This window comes from Ochotona princeps, chromosome 18, assembly GCF_030435755.1.
Source record: "Ochotona princeps isolate mOchPri1 chromosome 18, mOchPri1.hap1, whole genome shotgun sequence".
Classification (NCBI taxonomy): domain Eukaryota; kingdom Metazoa; phylum Chordata; class Mammalia; order Lagomorpha; family Ochotonidae; genus Ochotona; species Ochotona princeps.
In genome coordinates, this window is record NC_080849.1 from 41,955,237 (window position 1) to 41,969,340 (window position 14,104).

Genomic DNA, 14,104 nt, shown 5'->3' on the forward strand with positions numbered 1-14,104 from the left:
CAGCGTGGCCTAGCGGCTAAAGTCCTCGCCTTGAAAGCCCCAGGATCCCATATGGGCGCTGGTTCTAATCCTGGCAGCTCCACTTCCCATCCAGCTCCCTGCTTGTGGCCTGGGAAAGCAGTTGAGGACGGCCCAATCCATTGGGACCCTGCACCCACGTGGGAGACCCGGAAGAGGTTCCTGGTTCCCGGCATCGGATCGGCGCGTGCCGGCCCGTTGCGGCTCACTTGGGGAGTGAATCATCGGACCGAAGATCTTTCTCTCTGTCTCTCCTCCTCTCTGTATGTCTGACTTTGTAATAAAAATAAAATCTTTTAAAAAAAAAAGTAAGAACACAATCAAGGCAGTACAGAAAGATAGCAGTAAGACATTCCAGTGAGTTTTCCCACAGAGACACCTATTTAAACAACTATTCATACACTAAACCATTTGCACAAGAACCAAAAGAAACCAAGTGATAGTAAAGTATTTTGTTTGATACAAAAAGTTATGCTAAAGGCAGAAACAGAAAAGTTGTTTGTGACACCCCTCTCCCAGCTCCAGTGTTTTGGACAGACATACTTCGTACCTCCCGCTGAAGGGAGGGAGAGAGAATTAAGTCCAGACTTCACTGCTGAAACCTAACACCAGGCCCTCTACGGTCAACTCACTGCTGGACAGGCCCCTGCTCCCTGACCAGTACCAGCAGACGAAGATTTTGTATATTTCTTTAGCCAAGGAGTTGCCTCCATCAACACTTCCTAATCTCTGGCAAAGTCAGTCCAGAACTAAGATCCTAACAAGAATGTTTCCAGTGCCTGAAGATGTCAACTGTGAGCCTGTCTCTGCTTCTAATGGAGATTCATGGCCCCAGCTAATCAAACTTATTTCCCATCCAGAATCACCTGTGGATGATGACAGAAGAAGTGGGCTATGAGCCCACCTCAGCAGAAGGCAGTCCATAACAAATACGGGCCTTGGCTCTACTGCCATACTATGCTATTTTTAACAGGTTGTAGGTTCCATGAGTAATCTAGCACTGGAGCACTACAGCACTGGTGGCCAGAGGACTGTCCACTTCACTTCTTCTATAACTCCAGAAAACATGACATGGAGAGTAACTATATGCTTGGAGGAATAGGAAGGAGGTAGTTAAGTGCAAGACATCACATGGGAACACAGGGCTGGTCCTTACAAATGAGGCCAAGGGGCAGGGAGAATCTAACGATGACTAGCCAGAGTTTGGAGTCTATGGATGAGGGGGCTATCCCTAGGCCAGTCCTAGAAATAGGCTTACATGGATGAAATGTCCCTTTACACACACTTCCTCAGCCCGTACCAAACAATGCAACAACTGCAGATTCTGAACAAACGTGGGCTGGTTTTGAAAATGCAACAAACCAATAATGGACTCATGGCAAATCTCAATTTAGGGGGCCATCTAGGGCTTCAATAAGCAAGTGTCCATAAGCTCAGAGAAACCAACCAGAATGCTTAGAATTTTTTCTGGGGAGAAATGCAAACAAAACCAGATTCTGGAAATTGGGAAAAACAGAGGATCCTCTAATGACTGAAAGCAATGAAACACCAACATGCATTGAAAAAATCCCAGGGAATTTTACCTTCACTTAACAAACAAAATGAGGTGCCAGAAAGCAAATATCATCTGCAAATTTTCAATGAAAAATTCAATACAGCTACTGTAAATTAAAACTTAACAGGCCTCAAAAAAACAGGGAAATAATTCAATATAACAGAGACCAAGCAGAGAGATGACAGTAACTTCTACAAGTCAAGAAGAAATCTTTGAGCTGAAAACTACACTAAGTGAAGCTAAGAACACAACAGAAAGCACCAATAGTAGAACCGAACAAACAGAAGAATTTAGTGAGCCTGAAGATACCTGAAAATATGCAGGCAAGAATGAAAAAATAAATAAAAACGAAGAAAGTTAATGCAAATTTCTGGACAGCATTAGAAGAGCAAATATTCAAGTTCCTTGAGTTAAAAAGGGACTTAAGGCAAAAGCAGGGTAACTAAGCACATTCGAAGAGATACAACCAGAATACTTCCCAAATTTAAGAAAGATACAACTATACACATACAGGAAGATCACAGGTCCCTAGATAGCTTAAACTCAACCAAATCTAGCCCAACAAACAAAATCAAGCTCCATAAGGTTAAAGAAAAAGACCAGTAAGAGAAAATAAACTCCAGGGTAAGGTGCAGTAGCTTAATGGCTAAAGTCCTAACCCTGCATGCGCCAGGATCCCATATTGGCACTAGTTTGTGTCCCAGCTGCCCCACTTCCCATCCAGCTCCCTGCTTGTGGCCTGGGAAAGCAGCAGAGGACAACCCAAAGCCTTGGGACCCTGCATCTGCGTGGGAGACCCAGAACAATCTGCTGGCTCCTGGATTCGGATCAACTCAGTCTGGCTGCTGCAACCACTTGGGGAGTGAATCAATGCACAGATCTTCCTCTCTGACTCTCCTTCTCTCTGTATATCTGACTTTCTAATAAAAACAAAATAAATTTAAAAAAAGAAACGTCTTAAAAATATGTAACTAGACAATATGTACTAAAATGGTAGCTGTAAGACTTTATGTATCAATAATTACCTTAAAGCAAATAGATTACATTCTTCAATTAAAAGACAGGGGAAGGGCATTATGGCATAGTGAGGACACAGCTACAAGGCAAACAGTAAAAAAAAAAATGCACATTTTGATTCCTGCATATTCCAATTCTGATCTAGCTCTTCTCACTCTCCGGCAGAAGTTGTACAAGGACTTAGGCTCACCCACATGGGAGACCTAAAGTGAATTAGTGAACGGAAGAGTTCTCTCTCCTGCCTGCTCTTCCTTATAAGTCCTAAATACCTCCCAACCTAGAACAGCACTTTAAAAAGAGTTAAGTATCAATAAATAACTTGAGTTAATGATTTCTCTGGTTTTCTTCAGACCCTAATCATTTTTTCCTATAATTTTGCTTCATCATTTAGCAACTTACGGTGATTTCCAACTTGCAGTTCAACCCAAACAGGTTCTAATCTGTTAATGACCTAACAATGTTTATAAACTAGAACTCTACAGTGCCTTCCTGGACCTTCCAATGGCTTCCCACCAACTACAGAACAAATCCCATTTCCTGAACCTGACATTCCAGGTTAGGTTCCCCAGTTTTTATTCTCCCAGTCCACTTCCTCATCACCTTCTAATCTTTACAAAATACAGATCAGATCAGGGATCGGGGAAGACAAAAAGGCCAATTAGACATACACTATAAAATTCAGAAAGCAGACACTGTCCTTTGAGTGGAGAGCAGGATGAGCAAAAGCCCACAGTCGAGAGATTAAAGCAGTTTTGAAAAACCACAGGTACTGGGCCCAGTGTGGTAGCCTAGGGCTAAAGTTCTCACCTTGCAAACACTAGGATTCCATATCTGCGCCAGTTCCAATCCCAGCAGCTCCACTTTCCATCCAGCTCCCTGCTTGTGGCCTGGGAAAACAGTTAAGGACAGCCCAAAGCCTTGGGACCCTGCACCTGCGTGGGAGACCTGGAGGAGGCTTCTGGCTCCTGGCTTCAGATTGGCTCAGCTCCGGCTATTGCGGCCGCTTGATGAATGAATCATCAGACAGAGGATCTTCCTCTCTGTCTGTCCTCCTCTCTCTATATGTGACTTTGCAATAAAAATAAATAAATCTTAAAAAAAAAAGCCCACAGGTATTACAGTACTAGTGAAATTCAACATAAAAGAGCAAGGGAAAGATGAAGTCAAGTAGATACAAAAAATTTTAAAGCTATGCATAGCTTTTATGCAGAACATATCTTCCATTAACTTTCTGAAGGCTCATTAAATGCGTACAGATTTCAAATTGTTTTGCACCACATAAATTCACTTTCACATTCTATATTCCACAAAATTTTTGAAATATCCATGTACTTCCTGTGTTTTTTTTTTTTTTAAAAGATTTATTCATTTTATTACAGCCAGATATACACAGAGGAGGAGAGGAGAGACAGAGAGGAAGATCTTCCGTCCGGTGATTCACTCCCCAAATGAGCCGCAACAGACCGATGCGCGCCGATCCGAAGCCGGGAACCTGGAACTTCCTTCCGGGTCTCCCACGCGGTTGCAGTGTCCCAGTGCATTGGGCCGTCCTCAACTGCTTTCCCAGGCCACAAGCAGGGAGCTGGATGGGAAGTGGAGCTGCCGGGATTAGAACCAGCGCCTATATGGGATCCTGGGGCTTTCAAGGCGAGGACTTTAGCCACTAGGCCACGCCGGTGGGCCCTTCCTGTGTTTTTTAAAGATTTACTTTATTTGAGAAGGGTTACAAAGAGAGAGACAGAGCAATCATCCATTCACTCATTCACTCCCCAAACGGCCACAAATACCCAGAGCAAGGCCAGTCTTAAAATGGGAACCAGAAGCTTTAACAAAAAAGCAAAAAACAAAAACAACAACAAAAAAACCTTTTTGTTGGAAAAGCAGATTTACAGAGAGAAGGAGACAGAAAGATCTTCAGTTAGCTGGTCCATTGCCCAAGTGGCCACAAGGCTACAGTTGAGCCAATTCAAAGCCAGGAGCGTCTCCCATGTGGGTGCAGAGCTCCAAGCCTTTGGGCCGTCCTCTACTGCTTTCCCAGGCCACAAGCAGGGAGCTGGATGGGAAGTAGAGCAGCCAGAAAATGAACCTGCACCTATATTGGGATCCCAGCACCTGGAAGGTAAGGACTAATCAATTGAGCCATCACAATAGGCCCAGATTCTTACAGGTCTCCCACTTGCCCAGGCCATGAGGAGGGAGCTGGGTTGTTAAGTGGAACAGCTAGGATGTAAACTATATGGGATGCTGGCACCACAGGCACAAGATTAGCCTACCATGTCACATGACAGTCCCTATCTCCTAACTTTACTTTTTAAATCAGATTAAGCTTTTTTTACTTCAGGGCCGGCATTTGGCAAACTACTAATCAAGACACTGCGTAGGACCCATACCAAATACCCTGGAATAACGCCAGCTACTCCACGTCTGATAAAGCTTTGTAGTAATGTGTACCCTAGGAGGCAGCAAATTATGGCTCAGTACTCCAGCCCCTGCCCTCCACATGACAGAGCCAACCTCTACATTTCTGGTAAGGCCTAGCTCTGGATGCTGAGTGAACCAACAGATGGATTATCTCAGTCTCCCAAAAAGAGCAGGAAAAAAATGTTTAGGGATTTGTACTAGGTGGTCATAAATCATAATTACCTATACCTATATCAGGACCTACTTTTATAACAGTATGTTTAGTAAAAATCAAGCACATATAAAATAAAATTATTTAAGTATTTAATTTAATTTGATTAACCTAATTCAGTTACAGAAAGGACAGAGAGACCTTCCATCCGTCAGTTCACTCCCCAAAAGCTCCCCCAACAGCCTGAACTGGGCCAATCCGAAGCCAGAAGCCTCCCTGGGGTCTCCCAAGGGGGTCAAGGGCCTGGGCCATCCTCTACTGCCCTCCGAAACCACAAGAAGGGAGCTGGATTGGACATGGAGCAGCTAGGAAAGGAACATGGGATGCCAGCCCTTCAAAGCTTGGGGATTTACCCTGTGAGCCACCGCCCCCTCCCTATGCCCATCAATAAATTTTGAACACATCCAGCTCACAGCAGGTAACACATTATTTTTAAACACTAGTTTACAATGCAAGTATTTTGTCTCCAAAGAAGTTTAATCATTTTGAATTCTATTACAATCCAAGTGTTACCAAGGAACAAGAAGAACTGCCACGCCTTGCTTGATGGACCTTGAAGCCAGGGGCGGCATCTTGTTCAAGCGAGCTCGCCTAAGGAATAGTTTCCTGGTGTCTGCGCTGCCTTCTTCCCACCCCCACACAACCTCTCAGGAAGCTTTGTATACGACATCTTCCGTCCTTTAAAAAATAGTACAAACATTAAGATTAAGATTACTAGTCTAGTTTCACTGCTTGACAGACACAAATCTACTCACCTAGAAAACAGCCTCCATACCCTCATCATCACTACCACTCTGCCTTATTAGTGACTAAATGCTCTGCTTAGCGTATTTTTGAACCTTAAAAAAGACTTAAATGTAGACCTCTATAAACCAACTAAAGTGACATCGCATGCCTTATCCAGTTTTGGAAGGAAGGCTACTCTGGCATTATCCAGACGGCTCCAATTTACAACTGAGTTTGGAAATCCTAGAGGAATTAATTTACAGACTTAATTTCATAAAATATGAAATCAGCACTCCTCATAGGTCACCATGCTTTTAAAGGCCATAAATACACTCAACGATATCAAACTTGCATATTTTTTTTTAAGATTTTATTATTATTATTGGAAAGCCGGATATACAGAGAGGAGGAGAGACAGAGAGGAAGATCTTCCATGCGATGGTTCACTCCCCAAGTGAGCCGCAACGGGCCGTGCGCGCCAATCCGATGCCGGGACCAGGAACCTCTTCTAGGTCTCCCACGCGGGTCCTCGACTGCTTTCCCAGGCCACAAGCAGGGAGCTGGATGGGAAGTGGAGCTGCCGGGATTAGAACCGGCATCCATATGGGATCCCAGGACGTTCAAGGTGAGGACTTTAGCCGCTAGGCCACGCCGCCGGGTCCCAAACTTGCATTTTTAAAACCCCTCCCTTCAACATACAGAGGACAGGCAGAGCCATAAAAGAACAGAAGACAGGGACAGAGGGGAGGAAGCACACTACTACAGGGCGTGCACTTTGTCTTATAAAAGCAAACAACAAACTTAATTTTTCAAGAGTGAAAGCAGAACAGAAAATGTGAGCAATGGAAAAGTGAGCTTACACAGTTCACTAATGGTAGCAATTTTCCACTATAATTTCATTTTCTTTCTTCTTGAACTTCAGATACATAAACACTTGACCATAAATAAAAATGTAAGCCAACTTATTCTAAATCCCTGGAGTCTCGTGGGTGGTTTTAATGAAGTCTAGCAGAGATCAGCCACACAAGAGTCTGATGTAAAGAAAATGTAAGGAATTATTAATTTTTGTTTGCCATGGAATAAAAATAACCTTTTAAATTAATGTAGAGCCCCAAGATTTGAAAAAGTCAATTAAATTCAATATAGAACAAATGTAAATTATGATGATCCAACGTAAAAACTGCTTACTTTCAGTCATACTTAAACAATCATTAAAATCGGGTTACTGGGCCCTGCGCAGTGGCCTAGCAGCTCAAGTCCTCACCATGAACGCACCAGGATCCCATATGGGCGCCGGTTCTAATCCCAGCAGCTCCACTTCTCATCCAGCTCCCTGCCTGTGCCCTGGGAAAGCAGGCGAGGACAGCCCAAAGCCTTGGGACCCTGCACCCACGTGGGAGACCTGTAAGAAGCTCCTGGGTCCTGACTTCGGATTGACTCAGCTCCAGCCGTCGCGTCCACATAGGGAGTGAACCAGCGGACGAGAGATCTTCCTCTCTGTTTCTCTTCCTCTCTGTAAGGGCCTGAGCCCCGCACCCAGGGATAGCCGGCTCCTCCAGCTCCCAACACCTGGCTGGCCGATCGGCATGAGCCTTCAGACCCGAGCCCTGTCACCCAGAACCCCGCTCTTGGGACCACTAGTATAAATTTTAAAGCATGTATTTAAGGGGGACAAAATACAGGAACCAAGAGAACAAATTAGCCTTTCCAGTAAAAACCAATAAATCTTAAAAAAAAAAAAGAATATCTCTCTAAATCTGCCTTTTAAATAAAAATAAATCTTTAAAAGATAGAGAATGAATGGTTTGTTAAAACATTATACAATTTTCTTAGCCTTTGCTTTATCAAAATCCACACCAATAAAATTCTCGTGGATATCCTAGGTCAAAAGATAGGCAAAGAAGCCCTGCACAATAGCGTACCGGTTAAAGTCCTCGCCTTGAACGCACCGGGATCCCATATGGATGCCGGTTCTAATACCGGCGGCCCAGCTTCCCATCCAGCTCCCTGCTTGTGGCCTGGGAAAGCAGTGGAGGACGGCCCAAAGCCTTGGGACCCTGCACCGGCATGGGAGACCTAGAAGAAGCCCCTAGCTTCTCGCTTCGGATTGGCTCAGTTCCAGCCGTCGCGGCCACTTGGGGAGTGAACCATCGGACAGAAGATCTTCCTCTCTATCTCTCTTCTTTGTATGTATCTGCCTTTCCAATAAAAAATAAATAAATCTTAAAAAAAAGATAGGCAAAGTACAAATTTTACTCCTTAAATGAATCTTATTTTCCACTAGAAATCTACAGAATTATGGTAATTATAAAGCAGTTACAATAGCAAAGACAAGGGCCTGGCTGCGTGGCCTAGCAGCTAAAGTCCTCGCCTTGAACACGCCAGGATCCCATATGGATGCCGGTTTTAATCCCGGCAGCTCTACTTCCCATCCAGCTCCCTGCTTGTGGCCTGGGAAAGCAGTCGAGGACGGCCCAAAGCTTTGGGACCCTGCACCCGCGTGGGAGATCTGGAAGAGGTTCCTGGTTCCCGGCATCGGATCGGCGCAGCACCGGCCGTCTCGGCTCACTTGGGGAGTGAACTACTGGACGGAAGATTTTCCTCTCTGTCTCTCCTCCTCTCTGTATATCTGACTTTGTAATAAAAATAAATAAATCTTTAAAAATAACAATAACAAAGACAAGCCATGGTTTTCTAGCAATTTGTTGGGGAAAGAACTTGATCTTGCTTTTCAAATTAATGAAGAATGTCTCTAATTCTCCAAAAGATCAAACCTTATTAGATGTCCACAGACATTCTTTCCCAGAAAGATAAAAGATCAGCTCATGTGTTGTCAAAATAAACACTCACTATTGACAGTTCTTTCATCTAGTCCCTCTGTCTGCCAGGCACCCAGTGGACTACCTTCCAGGAAATCTCCTATTTCCCATGTCCAAACTGGGACCTGTCATCTTTCCCATCCCAGTCCACTCTTCCTTCACTGTCAGCCATGTCTCAGCAATAGGAAGAATAGCACAGTCACCTTCTTGCTGCCTTACAAACCTCAGAGTCAGGCTTAACCCTTCCCCTTCCCCATGCCCAACATACCCGATCAGTCAAGACTTGACCATACTACTCTATAAGCTCTGAAATTCTGCCACTCCCCCTCACCCTGAGCTAATCTCATACTGACTGGACTACTGGAAAGGTCAGCATTGCAGCTGACTTCCATGCCTCTAGTGTCCATCCTTCCTGGCTGTGGTGTGAACAATGTTTTGTGTTCTACAAGAAAATGTGAAGGATTACAAGCCTTTGACGGCCCACTCCTCCCCTCTCCCAGTATAAAATCTCAATTACCCAACAGGATAAATAAAAGCTTTGCATAATTTACTTTATTCAGTGCTACTGGCTCTTTCCGTTCTCCTTGCAGTTCATGTTCCTGGCACTAAATTTCTTCTACACAGATCATCAAATGCACCGTACTGTTCTCACAACTGTGTCTCCCCTTAAGCCTGGCCCGTGGCTACTGCTCTCGGACCTCCACGTGCTCCCTCACCACACGTCCCTCCCTCACACCGTCACTGAACCGCCTGACCATCCTTGGCCTCCTCTTTTGTTTTGGGAGAGCAATTTTTTTTTTCTTCACGTAGTTTAGTGTGTTGCCCACAGTTAGATCTACGCTTCAATTTTTAGTTTAACCACTTATTAGCTACTGTGATCTGTAACCAAATTACCTAACCTCTTCCAAAACTGAGTTCCCTCATGTTTTTTTCCAAAGGAATAATACTAATTTTTCAAGATTATGAGAATTAAACATTGTTGCATGTAATATACTCAAGACATACCTCAATAAAAGCAGGTGTCTGCCTTATCATATTTCTGGCTGTAATGACAGAATCTGACTAGAGGTAGCATAATAAGCAAAAGGGATAGTTTTTATAAAGGTTCAGATATGTCTAACAATTTAGAAACCTAACAGAAAATAAAAACAGTATTGCAAATGTTGTTCACTAATACGCCCTCTTGGTTCCTGTATTTTGTCCCCCTTAAATACATGCTTTAAAATTTATACTAGTGGTCCCAAGAGCGGGGTTCTGGGTGACAGGGCTCGGGTCTGAAGGCTCATGCCGATCGGCCAGCCAGGTATTCGGAGCTGGAGGAGCCGGCTATTCCTGGGTGCGGGGCTCAGGCCCATCAGCCTGCCACAAGCTTGGAGCCATGTGGTTTGTCCTGCGGGGGGTGGGTCCCAGGCAGTGGGCCACAACTGGGCCAGTTCTTCACTCACACTGGCAGATCTGAGAACCAGGATGGGGTGCAGTACAGGCCGGGTTGGGTTACAGCACCAGCCACTTCACATTAGGGTCAGGACTGGGAGCTGACTGAGCCGGGTTGGACAGCAACACCCACCAGCAAATGCCGAGGTGAGACAGATCATGCCAGACTGGGTTGCAGCACACACAGCTCATGTGGGATTGGGGGAGGTATGCGAGCCCTATAGGGGAGTGGTAGGAAGTACCCTGCGGGGCCACTGCTCCTGCTGGTAAGTGTGAGAGCTGGAACTGGGTGCAAACCAGGCCTGGCAGGGCTAGGCTGCAACACCTGTTGACCTACATGTGAAGTGGGTTAAGGGGAGAGCCAGGCTGAGCAGAATTACCATTTTCCTGGAGGAGGCATGAGTCAGCTTGGACCACTGCAACCTCTTGGGGAGTAAACCAGAGGATGGAAGATTCTCTTTCTATCTCTCCTCTCTGTAACTCTGCAGTAAATCTTTTTAAAAAGATGAGCTATGAGCTTAGGACCTTAAGAAACAGAAAAATAGGAGTGCTGTGCTAAAAAAAATTACAGGGGTCTATAAAAAATACTCAATGACTAACTTACACAGGCCAGCCAAATATACAATAAATTTGAGCATCAAAAAGTGTATTAACACTACACATACATTATAACGTGGTCATTGAAAAAAAGAAAACACTGTAAGATGCACATTAAGCTGCCACCTTCAACACCAGCATACGGATGGGTGTGGATTTGAGTCCCAGCTCCCCCACTTCAGATTCAGCTCCCTGCTAATGTGCCTAGGAAAGCAGAGAAGGATGGGCCCCTGCGCCCATGAGGGAGATCCAGAAGTCATTCCTGGCTCCTGGCTCCTGGCTCCTGGCTTCAGACTGGCCCAGTTCCCTCTGTTGCAGTTCTTTGTATGGTGAACCAGCAGGAGCAAGCTCTGTTTCTCCCTCACTATTAACTGTGCCTTCCAGCTAAATAAGTCAATCTTAAAAAAACCACACACACACACACACACACACACACACACACAAAACCTCCTTCCTTATCTTCAAGTTTCTGGCAATGGCTGGCAATATTTGGTGTTCCTTGGCTTATGGCCACATCACTTCAATCTACATCTTTATTGTTAAGTGGCATTCTCCCTGGATGTCTTTGTGTTGACATTTTCCTCTTCTTCAAAAGACACACAATCATTCTGGACTATCATCCACACTAATTCAGGATGATTTCAATGTAATCTGATCACACTCACAAAGATCCTATTTCCAATAAAGGCCACCTTCACAACTGGGAGTTAGGATCTTCTGGGGGAAGACAATTCAACCCATATCTGGAATTAGGTAACTGCAATACAGACATTGTATTTCCTGAATTTGTTACTGTATTGGAACCATGTTCTTGTTTTTAGGAAATAAAACTCTAAAGTATTTAATACTGATAGACTATATTTGCAACTAGCACCCAAATGAATTGGGTACATAGGTACATATCTACATACACCAGAACCTACAGAATGATTCAGAGTAAATGTGACAAAATGCTAACTGGCAAATACGGGTAAGCAGAATGCTTTTGGGAGCCAGCTCGTTGGCTCAACTGGCTAATCATCCAGCTCCAAGTACAGGATCCCATACAGGTGCTGGTTCGTGTCCCAGCTGCTCCACTTCCCTTCCAGCTCCCTGCTATGGCCTGAAAAACAGAAAATGATGAAACAAAACCTTGGGACCCTGAACCTGTATGGGAGATCTAGAGAAGCTCCTGGCTCCAGACTCTGGATTGGCTCTGCTCCAGCCGCTACAGATTTGGGGGGTCACCCAGCAGATGGGAGATCTTTGTCACTCCTGCTCTCTGCAAATCTGCACTTGCAATGAAAATAAATAAATCTTAAAAATAAAGTACTGCTTTGATTTGAATATGATTTGTTCCCTCCAAAATTCACATTGGCGTTTAATCCCATTTTGAGATACTAAAAGGGTAGACATTTAAAATGTCTGTGGTGTTTACAGACAGTCTTTGGAAGATGACTACATCAGATAAAGTCATCAAGATAGAATCCCCATGAATGATCCCTCCCACAGAACGGAGGGATCGGAGTGCAGAGCTGGAATCCCACACGGGTGACAGTTCGTGTCCTGGATACTCCACTTCAGATCCAGCTCCCTGCTAATGTCCTGGGAAGGTAGTGATGGCAGTGGAGGATGGTCCAAGGCCTTGGGCCCCAAACTCACGTGGGAGACATAGAAGATGAGGCTGGCTCCCAATTTAGGTCTGGCCCAGCTCAAGAGGACATTACAGCCATTTGAGGAGTGAACCAGTGAACTGAAGATCTCTCTCTCTTTCTCCCTCTGTGTAACTCTTACAAGTCTTAAAAAAAAAATACACACACATACACATTGACATACATGTGACATTTTTTTTCAGATTTTTTTTTTTATTAAATAGTCAGATACCCAAAGAGAAAGAGAGACAGAGAGGAAGATCTTCTGTCTATTGATTCACTTCCCAAGTGAGCGCAACGGCTAGAGTTGAGTTGATCGAAAGCCAGGAGCCAGGAGCTTCTTCCACACAGGTGCAGGGTCCCAAGGCTTTGGGCCATCCTCGACTGCTTTCCCAGGCCACAAGCAGGGAGCTGGATGGGAAGTGGGGCCTCCAGGACATGAACTGGTGCCCATATGGGATCCCAGCGCACACAAGGTGAGGATTTTAGCTGCTATGCAACCATGCCAGGTCCACATGACTTTTTCTAACGTGATACCTTATGATGCTGTGGGATTCTGCCAGCAGGAAGGCCAGCACCAGATGTGAGCCCTCAACCTTGGATCAGAACTGCGAGCCAACAAAACAAATACTTTGTTTCCTTCTAACTTGCTGAGGCTGTGATGTTGCGCTACTAGCAACAGAAAATGAACTACTACAGGGATCCCACAGTTCTTTGTACTATTTCTGAAACTCTTCTGTTCACATTGAAATTTCCAAATGAGTTTTCAAAAATAACATATGAATACATTTTTAAAAAATGCTCATTCTAGGGGCTGGCACAGCACCTACAATGCTGCTACCCCAAATGAGTGATGGTTGGTGTCCCGGTTTCTCCACTTCCAAACTAGTTCCCTGCTTACCACCTGGAAAAGCAGTGAAAAAATGGCACAAGAGCTTGGGTCCCTACGTGGTTCACCCACAAACAGACTCAGAGGAACCTCCTGGTTTCAGCCCTGTTGCAGCCATCTAGCAGAGGGAGCTAAATTCAGGATACTAGTATCTCCCCACCTGCATCCCTTTATCTGCCCCCAAAACACTTTCAAATAAACAAACAATAATCTTTTTTTAAAAGATTTTATTATTATTCGAAAGCCGGATATACACAGAGGAGGAGAGATAGAGAGGAAGATCTTCCATCCAATGATTCACTCCCCAAGTGAGCCGCAATGGGCCAGTACGCGCCAATCCGATGCCGGGAACCAGGAACCTCTTCCGGGTCTCCCACTCTGGTGCAGGGTCCCAAAGCTTTGGGCCGTCCTTGACTGCTTTCCCAGGCCACAGGCAGGGAGCTGGATGGGAAGTGGAGCTGCCGGGATTAGAACCGGCGCCCATATGGGATCCTGGGGCTTTCAAGGCGAGGACTTTAGCCGCTAGGCCACGCTGCCGGGCCCAACAATAATAATCTTTAAAAGTAAACATTAAAACAAAATGAAACTGTGAGATACAAGGGAAATCTGAATAAACAGAAACTAATTTGAATTTTATTAAAGATTTATCTGAAAGAGTGACAGAAGGAAAGAAACATCTCACATTTTCTGGTTCACTCCCCACAGCCCCAACAGCAGGGGGCGATGCAGGCCAAAGCCACAGTGCTGAACTCAACTGAGCGCTGAGCCCAAGCATTCAGGCCATCC

General features: G+C 44.9%; 1 protein-coding gene across 3 annotated transcripts in view; it reads right to left on the minus strand.

Annotated features, from left to right (window-relative positions):
* Nucleotides 1-14,104, minus strand: part of YES1 (YES proto-oncogene 1, Src family tyrosine kinase) — a 71,079-nt gene that overhangs the window by 39,862 nt on the left and 17,113 nt on the right. Inside the window, exon 1 of one of the 3 annotated variants that reach the window (XM_058676978.1) lies at nt 2,990-3,010. The exons of the other annotated variants lie outside the window; for them this stretch is intronic. The gene's annotated coding sequence lies outside the window, so the exon portion shown is untranslated. Of the gene's footprint in view, nt 1-2,989; nt 3,011-14,104 lie in introns of those variants that run through there. 3 annotated transcript variants of the gene reach the window in all.